The sequence below is a fragment of the Triturus cristatus genome, chromosome 3_1 (genome assembly GCF_964204655.1).
Source record: "Triturus cristatus chromosome 3_1, aTriCri1.1, whole genome shotgun sequence".
Classification (NCBI taxonomy): domain Eukaryota; kingdom Metazoa; phylum Chordata; class Amphibia; order Caudata; family Salamandridae; genus Triturus; species Triturus cristatus.
In genome coordinates, this window is record NC_140583.1 from 585,239,736 (window position 1) to 585,249,495 (window position 9,760).

Consider the following 9,760-nt stretch of genomic DNA (forward strand, 5'->3'; position numbering starts at 1 on the left):
GGCCTGGGGGAGGGACTTGAAGGGAGTGACCCTATTGCGTTCTTTAAGACTTTCCTCCCTAAAGTCCTTCACTTGTCAGACGGAACTATGCTCAACATCCAACGAGCCCACAGGTTAGGGCGTGTTCCTTCTGTTGGCTCCTCTCCCCAACGGCCGAGGGGTGTCATCATCTACTTCTTAGAATATACAGATTTGCTAAAGGTGTTGGCGGCAGCCAAAGCTCTTCAACGTGTCACATGGTCAGGTTCCACGCTGTTTTTTGCGCAGGATTACTCTAAAGCCACTGCCGACAGGCGCAAAGCTTTCCTGAATCTCCGACCTGATCTTCGTTCTATGGGGGCTAGATTTGGCCTCTTTCACCCTTGTCTTTTCAAGGTCACGTACAATAATAGGACTACGACTTACGAAGATCCTGGGCGCCTGCAGAGCTTTATCGACTCACACAGGATGGATGCCACCACCTCTTCGGGAGCTCCCTCCTCACATGTTGCTTAATCGTTACTCAATATTTTTGTCTTTCTATCATTCTTCCTGCTTTATAGGCTCTCCAATTGCTAGTTGAAAGTTGTTCCCATTTTATTCTATATAGTAGTGCTAGTTATTTGTGCCGTTCTTCACTGCATTAATGGTTCTGCATTTTTACAGTATTGTTCTTTTATATTTTTTAGGCTCGTATTTTCCTGGTGCTTGTCTTTTACAGTTGCCTCTTGAGACTCATTTTTGTCATATGTTCTTGTTTCACAGTTATGATGTCCTCTTATACGGTCTTCCCCGTTCCCCACCGGATCCTCCCTGGACGTGTGTCTGCTCCATGTGGTTCCACCCACCCTCCCATCCATTCTCTCCTTTTGTAAGTATGTTTTATATTTTGTTGTGCGTCTTCTCTGTTGTACTGTTTTTGTTTTGGTGTTCTACTTTTTCATGTGTATCTCATTGCCTTTCTGGTATCCCTATTGTTTCGACTTTCTTTCTCCTATTTACTTCTATCCTCTTCTCTATGCTTGCTTCGTCTTTTTCTTCTGTTTCTCTCTTCAACCAACAGATTCTTTTGTGCCATGCATCTTTTCCATTTTCTACGGATTTTGTACTGCATTGACTTTATGCTTTCTAATTGCATTCTGTATTACTTATGATTGCTCATGTCTTTGAAACTAGTTACATGGAACGTCAGGGGTTTACATTCTCCCATTAAGCGGCAAAGGATCTTGACCCATCTGGCCAAATTAAATGCGGACATTGTCTTTTTACAAGAGACTCACCTCTCCGCTGATGAATCGTTAAAGCTGAAAAGGGGTTGGGTAGGGGAGGTCTTCTTCTCTCCTGGGGATGGCAAACGGAATGGGGTGATGATTCTTTGCCGCAAATCTCTCCCGCTTACGTTATTGACCCAGAATTCAGATGTTAACGGACGATGGTTAAATGTTAAACTGTCCTTTAAAGGGGTTCCTGTTTCTCTGTTCAATGTAAACGCCCCAACCTGCGGAGAACCATCTTTTTGGTCCACCTTAGCTGCTCAGATTGCCCTTGGTTTAGAGGATAATTTTATTTTTGCTGGTGATTGCAATCAGGTTTTTGATCCCTTTATTGACAGAAGCTCCAAGGTTCCTTATATTCCTAACAAACCTCAGAAATCATTTGTACGAGTTATTTCCCAGCACCAACTCTTTGACGCCTGGCATCTCTGTAATCCAACCACCAGAGAGTACACTTTTTATTCCCCCTCACATCACACTCAATCGAGAATTGACTACATTTTTGTTTCTCACTCTATCTCACAAACCCTTACACACGCAGAAATTGGCCCTATTTTGTTATCAGATCATGCCCCTGTGTCAATTGGTCTCGAAATTCTCCCTCAAGCCACAGGTCCTAAAAGGTGGCGCTTTAACAATGCCTTCCTTCTGGATCCGAAATTCACCGCTGCTTTTACTACTTTTTTTGAAGAGTTTTTTGTGTTTAATACTGACCAATCCATGCCCTTCTCAACCATTTGGGATGCTTTCAAGGCCTCAGCGAGGGATTTCGTACTTGGCTTTGTTGCTAAGAGGCGGAAACTTTCCCGCAAATTTACTGCTGACCTTTTACGGGACATCAAAGCATTGGAACATTCCTTTTACACTTCGCATTCGAGCCATTCCCTCGCGGCCCTCATTAACGCCAAATTAGCATTTAACAAGAAATCTACGGAAGATGCTTCATTGTACTTGCTAAAGTCCAGTGCTAAATTTTATGGAGGCAAAAACAAGGCAGGAAAGATACTAGCTAACTACTTGAAAGTTAAACAGAATAGACTTAATATTGAGTCCATCTATGATGACTGCCTGGATTTGAAATTTAAAGATTCGGATATTCTGAACGAATTCTCCCTGTTTTACAAATCCCTCTATACCTAGAATCGCAGCCTTCTGATGACTCTCTTTCCCAGTTTTTTTCAACACTTCAGGCTCCTCCCTATCATCAGCCGGATCTCAGTCTCCTGGAGTCCGATCTAACGCACCAAGAACTGTTAGCGGCACTCCAGCTGCTCAAGAAAGATAAGGCGCCGGGGCCTGATGTCTTCACAGTACAGTTCTTCCAGCACTTTTCCAAACTCCTGTTACCCAAGTTGCACTCCCTTATAGCTTTCTTTAATACCCTGGGTTGTTCTTCAGGTTCCTTTTCGGAAGCACACATATGCCTGATACCGAAGGAAGGGAAAGACCATAGACACTGCAAAAATTAAAGGCCTATTTCTTTGGTCAATATAGACTATAAGATTTTCTCCAAAGCCTTAGCCATACGTCTTGACTCCTACTTGCCTGATTTACTAGATGCGGAACAATCGGGCTTTGTCAAAGGCAGATTTATCACGGACAATACCAGACTTCTTTTCGATGTCTTGTCCAAATCCTCGTCCTTGAAGCATCCCCTAGCGGCAATTGCGCTTGAGGCCGAGAAGGCGTTTGATAGGGTTGAATGGAAATATTTATTTTATACTCTTCGTTGGTTTGGTTTCGGTCCCAAGTTTGTGTCCTTGATTTCTCTTCTTTATTCCAACCCGCGTGCGGCTATTTGTGCCAATGGTCTGATTTCCTCATATTTTGATTTGGGCAGGGGGGTCCGTCAGGGCTGCCCTCTCTCTCCTTTTCTTTTTAATTTAGCTTTGGAGCCCTTTCTTTCTAAGCTTCGTCAGAATCCAAATTTATTTGGCTTTCAATCAACGAACATTCACCTTAAGTTAGCTGCCTATGCAGATGACATTTTACTTTTTATGTCCAACCCAAGTGTTTCTGTTCCCGCCTTTTTGACGGATGTACAGGCATATTCTAATATTTCTGGCTACAAATTGAACAGCGATAAATGTGAGATTCTTCCCCTGACCAAGTACACATTTAAAGCAGATTTCAGCGCCTCAAACTTTACGTGGAGCCCCTCTCATATTAGATATTTGGGCATGTATATTACTTCCTCAATATCTGACACAGTAGCGCTATGTTTAAACAAATGTATACAAAAAATTACTGACTTAACGGCCAAGTGGCATCCACTGTACCTATCATGGTGGGGTCGGTTAGACACCATAAAGATGATGCTAGCACCCATTGTACTATACACCATCTCCAATATTCCAGTCCCCATCCCGGCCAAATTCTTTAAAAAGATCAATTCCACCCTTTCTTCCTTCTTGTGGAATTCAAAGCGGCATCGTATGTCATTAGCTTAATTAATTTGCCCAAAGGCTGAGGGTGGAGTTAATTTTCCTGATTTCCAGGTTTATCAAAAAGCTTTCCTTCTGCGACAAGCCTCACTCTGGTTGCTCGACCCCTCGGAGAACTGTCCTCTATGGCTTAGGACAGAGCGTCTTTTCCTTTCTCCCTTCTCCTTTTCTGAATACCTTTCATTTTCACGCAAACCGCAGGCGGTGTCCTCTCCTATAATTAAATTGACTTCCAAGCTCCTGATGTTCTCACCTTCTCCCCCCCGGATTCGATTGACTACTTCCTAAATTCAACAATCTGGCATAATAAAGACTTGGTTGTGCGTGGTAAACCATTCTACTGGAAGACCTGGCATCGAAAGGGTTTAATATGGATACACCAGTTATTCTCAGATTCAAATTTTATGTCCTTTCACTCACTTAAGCAGCGTTTTGACTTGCCTGCCTCATTCATACATAAATATCCTTTACTCAAGTTGGCTGTGATGGATAGGTTTGATCGCCTATCTGCTTTGCCTCAGGTCCCCACATCCCAGACTTCTTTCTCACAACTCTCCTCCCTACTTAAGTCTAAACCCTCGGCTTCTAGCATATATAAGCACTTACAGGGGATAGACGTTCTTAGACAGAAATCTAAAGTGGAGGATGCTTGGGAGCGCGATCTTCAACTCTCATGGCCACTATCTCTTTGGAATAATATCTGGCTCAAGTTGCGTAAATCCTCCAGGGCAGCCAATCTCACACAAACGCTATTTTTTGTGTATAATCGTATTCTACTTACTCCAAGTGCTTTGAGCAGAAGATTCACATCTACTCCAGATACGTGTTGGTCATGTTCGTCCCCAAACGCTGACATATTCCATGCGCTAATTCTATGCCCGCTTGTGCAAAGCTTTTGGGAGCGAGTTTGGTCCCAAATAAATTTAATTTTTGACACTACATTTCCCTTTTCTATCCCTCATATTTTCTTAGGGAGTCTCTCACCATGCTGGGAGAATGTCCCAGGTAATACTAAAATTGTTGATTTGCTGTTAGCGGCTGCGTTTCAGCAGATCACGGTTAATTGGAAGGACTCTACTAAAATTTCTTACAAGGCGTGGTGGTATGTAGTCTGCCATAATCACAGACTGGACACCTCCTTTGTATATCCAATGCAGTTGGCAACGAAGCGTTTGGACTTGTGGTCCCCTGTTACACTTTACCTTGACTTGTGTGCCAAAAAATCCTCTCAGCTAAAGCCGTCCCAACCAGAGGTCTTGAAACCCCCATGAACCCCTTATGCGTTCCCATATTTATTTCCAAATTTTAATACTGTTTTGAGTTATTTTCTTTGCATCACTAGCCTATCTTTTACTCATGACTTTGTCTTTTTATTTTTAGCAGTATAAGTCTATTGTAATGTAATGGCATGAACTTACCGCTTTCTTTTTGTTCTATGTCAATGGATTACCTTGATATGTATTTATTGTTATTGCTTACAGTATGGATACCTCTGTTTGTCTCAATAAAATTCTTCTTTCAAACTTAAAAAGGTTTGTCACACACTGCATCTCTGGTATGATTCTGACAGCTAATCTACTGTTTAATACATTTACTACCCAAAATAACTGAAGTGACATTGCTATTACCCTGCGAAACTGTTTTATACTGCTTGGGTTCAGCATCATCATCACATCAGCCTAGTGCAGGGTGAAGTGAATGAACACCATTCAGTACACGCGAGGAACACGGTAACTAGATTCACAATCAGCAACAAATCATTTAGTGCTTATTATGGAACCACACACATATTGTAAACCATCATTTTAAAGGATTAGCTTGAAAAATCCCCAAACTAATCAATCTTTATACAGGGCACCGACTTCCAAATTTCCCTGGTATGTTGAACCTTAAGGCACAGTTTTAGACCCTTGTGTTTTCAGAGATGATGACACTACAGGCAGTCACCAAACTGTAATAAAACTTCTAATCACATAGAAGAAGGGTTGAGTTAAAGGCTCATAGTATTTTATATGGGTGAGAGAGCTGGTTTAAAGAAAGAGCCATACTTCCCAAACAATAAAATTAGAGGAATAAAGAAGGCTATGAATGCAGATGCCACACACCCAGAAAACCAAACGAGGAGTCAGCAATGCAAGCAGCTTAGCCATTGAATAAAGGTCAGGAATTTGAGATAAATAGTCAATGAACAGTAATTCGTTATCAATTGTTTAATTAATTGTTGGATCTGACAACCTGGGATAGTTTTCCCCAACTTCTTGCCTTCAATCCTGCTGTTTTTGATGACCTTGTTTTTGATGGCCTGAAGACTCTGCACACTTTACCGTTGCTAACCAGTGCTAAAGTGATTGTGCTCTCTCCCTAAAACATGGTAACATTGGCTTCGACCCAATTGGCACGTTTGATTTACTTGTCACTCCCTAGTAAAGCAGTATTAAATGTACCCAAGGCCTGTAAATTAAATGTTACTATTGGGTTTGCAGCACAGATTTGAAAACCCTTTAAATATGGCTCATGCCTGCCGTTGCAGCCAGTGTGTGAAGTTTAACCTCTTCAGTGCCCATGACGAGATAGTCTCGTCATGGAGCACGGTTGCGCTGTGCCCATGACGAGACTATCTCGTCGTGAACCCCGCCCGCTAATGTAACGCCCGGCACAGGGCGGGGAAAGGGCGGGGCACTGAAGGGGTTAAGCTGCCATTTCGACCTAGCAAAATAAACACCTTTCCAGGCTTAAATCTTTTTTTTTAAATACAAATAACCCACTCTTACGGTAGGTCTTAATCAGCCCAGAGGGCAAGGTGCAGTGTATTTAAAAAGTTGGACATGTACTTTTAAGGTTTACATGTCCTGGGGATGAGAAACTCTTACATTTATTTTTCACTACTGCAAAGCCTACCTTTCCCAGAGGATTACCTTTGGTTACTTTATTATATTAAATACATGATAAATTTCAATTGGGTGCATGTAGGAAAGTTGAGTTTGGTATCTAAATAATTGTAATTTAAACGCTCTTTAATGGTAAAGTTGGATTTTAAGTCACAATTCTGAAAATGTTACTTTTAGAAAGTTGGCATTTTCTCGTCCTAACCATTTGGTGCCTCCAGCCTGTATCCTTGGTCATATGACTAGATGTAGCTAGCAGTTTGTCTTTGTGTGTGTATTACTTCCAGAAAGTGAGACAAAGGAGGAATAGGTGTTGGCAGGAGGGCCATCTCTGTCTGGTTGAGGTGGAGGAGCTGTAACCTACCACACTTGCACATGACAAAGGCTGTGCCTCAGCCCCCTCACAACACGTTTCACAGTAGTCTTTTGTTCCCCAAGACAAGCTGGGGCCAGGTCAGGGAGGAAGGAAATTCCAGACATCTTTGTAGAGGGATGGTTCTAGAAGCTTCTCCCACTTGAAAGTAGGCATTAGATATAAGTGGTGTTTGACAAAGTCTCATTGGGCCCCTTCCCCTTTGAGAAAGTTAATATCGATAATTTGTAAGAGCAGGCAGTGATCCCATGGACCACTGCCTACTCTTATAAAATGAAACTGTAAAGTTTCATTTTTTCTTTTTAAATGCATCCCGTTTGCATTAAAAAAAATATTGCTTTATTAAAAAGCAAACACAGACATGGTGGTCTGCTAACCTCAGCAGGCCACTATCCCTGTGATGGCTGTGATTTCTACCTCATTGATATGCATGAGGTAGGCTACTTTGCGATCCAATAGGAATGGCTAATGAAACTCAAAAGAGTTTCGTACATTAGGAATACTGATTTCCTATTTGCGATTCAAATTGAATCGCAATTAGGAAATCACTATTCCTAATGTTTGTACACCTAGCCCTTAGTGCCATATTTTATTATCAATAAAAAGTTATTGGAAATTAAACATACAAAGGCAAACGTCTAAAAGTTACCACAGTGATTTGTCGCACAAATGTAACCAAATAAAAAGTGTCATGAACATTTTGTTACCACACACATCCTGTAGAGCCTCAACGAATGACAACATGGAACAATAGTACTCAGTTCCCTGAAACAAATGGTTCTTTAGCATGTAGGATTGATTGAAATTGGAATGGTCATCGCATGTAGGTATTGCAGCTGCAGCCCCTTCAAACATTTGAAAAAACGCCCCAATAATCAGTGTTTTTCTAGTTAATACTGCAGCAGGACCTGACCTATGGATATAACAGCTTTAATGTAATAAGGATGTTTTAAAAGTGTGCAACTGGTGTGGCTATGGATTAAGCACTTGGTACATCAGGCAACAGGTGGGAAGAAAAAACATACACCGTATTTTGGATACCCTCCCAGATTTATCTCAGTTACAATTTACAACTGTGAAATGTGTTTCCAGACAGATCAAAATAGAAGCATTTGGTTAGATCATCCTCAACATTACTTCATCCATGTCTTCCAATGGCATTAGAGTAGAAATGTACCACAATTTTGGTAACTGAATGTTGAAGTGAAGAATTAAAAAAAGGCAGACCTTTTTGCAGAATGAGCATGTCACCATTGTTCAAGAACACTATTTTCAATTCTCAGCCTTCTTGTCAATCAATTTTTTACCTTAGAACAATTGGAAACATCCAAGACTGCAACTGCCATTATGCATCTGTTTCCATGGTGACTGCTCTAACTACAAACTGGTGGGGCAACACAAATACCAGGTGGGGTTATAATAGATGAAAACACTTACCTGCCATTGTGGCCCGCTTCCGTGCTCCTCCCCTGATACTGCGCACACTGGGCACACTGTAGAGGCTCCCAGGGGCCAACCACGGTGCGGCTCTCATGCTGGTAATACCAGCATGAAAGCAGCACCGTGATTGGCCTGAGTGATGCTCACTCAGGCACAGGGAAGCTGTGCCGTTTCTCCACCTGGCTGTGCAACACAGCTGGGTTGGAAAAATGTAAGTGGACATGTCAGTTTTGCTGTCCTATGACGGCTGGCCAAACTGGCATGCGCACTTACAATGCAACTACCACTCCTACTCCCTGCAGCTGAGTAACCTCTGTCAGGATGGCTCCACCCCCGCCATAAGGGCAGGCAATGGGTTCAGTAAAAAGTAAAAATGATAATAAACTGATTTTTTAATCATTTTATTTTTCAGTGTGGCGACGCTCCTCCTCCATGACGAAGAAGCCACCCCTTATTTTGTTAAGTGAGCATCAGGATTGGAAACAGCGCCATGCCGACACGGCATTTATGGACTTTCAAACATGAGGTGCATTGTACTTTCTGCTCTAAGAAACGAAGTCATGCCACATTGACCAATAGACGATTATTAAATAAAAAATCCATGTTAGCAAGTTTGTTTTGTGGGTACGTGTGTGTGTATATATCATTTCATAGGACCTTTAGGACCTTCCGTTGTTGTCTATGTTCTTTTTCCACAGCTTGCAGCAAATGCAGCCACGCATGTTTACATTAGGTAATCCAGTTTTAAGCATATTGACTGAGCAAAATGTTGGCACCTATTAATGAATGTTTTCATTTTTTCTCCCTATTTAAGATTCTTCCTTTGACTACATAAGCAACAGCTGGCTGGCTTCCTGTTCTGTGCTGGATCTAATGCGTCTATCGAAATCTAGGTCAAAACACTTGGAATGCATGAATATCAAACAGAGTTTTCAAAACAGCAAATGAATACATCTTTAACTGGTGACATTTTCCTGTAGCATATGGCTGCATGCTCAGGGGACTGCATGCTTTTTTGATGAATATGTTCCTTCAAAAACTAAGGAATGGCAGTGGGCATATGTCACCTTCTGTTGTACCTTATGAAATGAAAATACAAACTCAGAGATAAGGCCTTTATCACAGGATTTTTTACCTCTTGTCCTCTCCCAAAGTAGTGCAATGTCTGCAGGATAAGTAACAGACGCTTTGCATGTTGGCGGATTGAAGGGTATCTGTCAAAGAAGCAGCTGTGTAGAGGCCTCTGCCAGGGACAGCAACTCTTAGGTTACTGTGCATCTCTGTCCTTGCAGGACTTGAACTCAGACAAGAGGCACCGCGGAAGTAGAGGAAATAACTTTTAATGGACACATCAGCATTTAATCC

General features: G+C 41.9%; 1 long non-coding RNA gene across 1 annotated transcript; it reads left to right on the top strand.

Annotated features, from left to right (window-relative positions):
- The first annotated feature begins 742 nt into the window (after positions 1–742).
- Positions 743–9,391, top strand: LOC146860591 (uncharacterized). Its single transcript, XR_014979182.1, has 3 exons — positions 743–850; positions 8,808–8,921; positions 9,210–9,391. It is a non-coding gene; the product is annotated as an uncharacterized LOC146860591 (long non-coding RNA).
- The last annotated feature ends 369 nt before the right edge of the window (positions 9,392–9,760 follow it).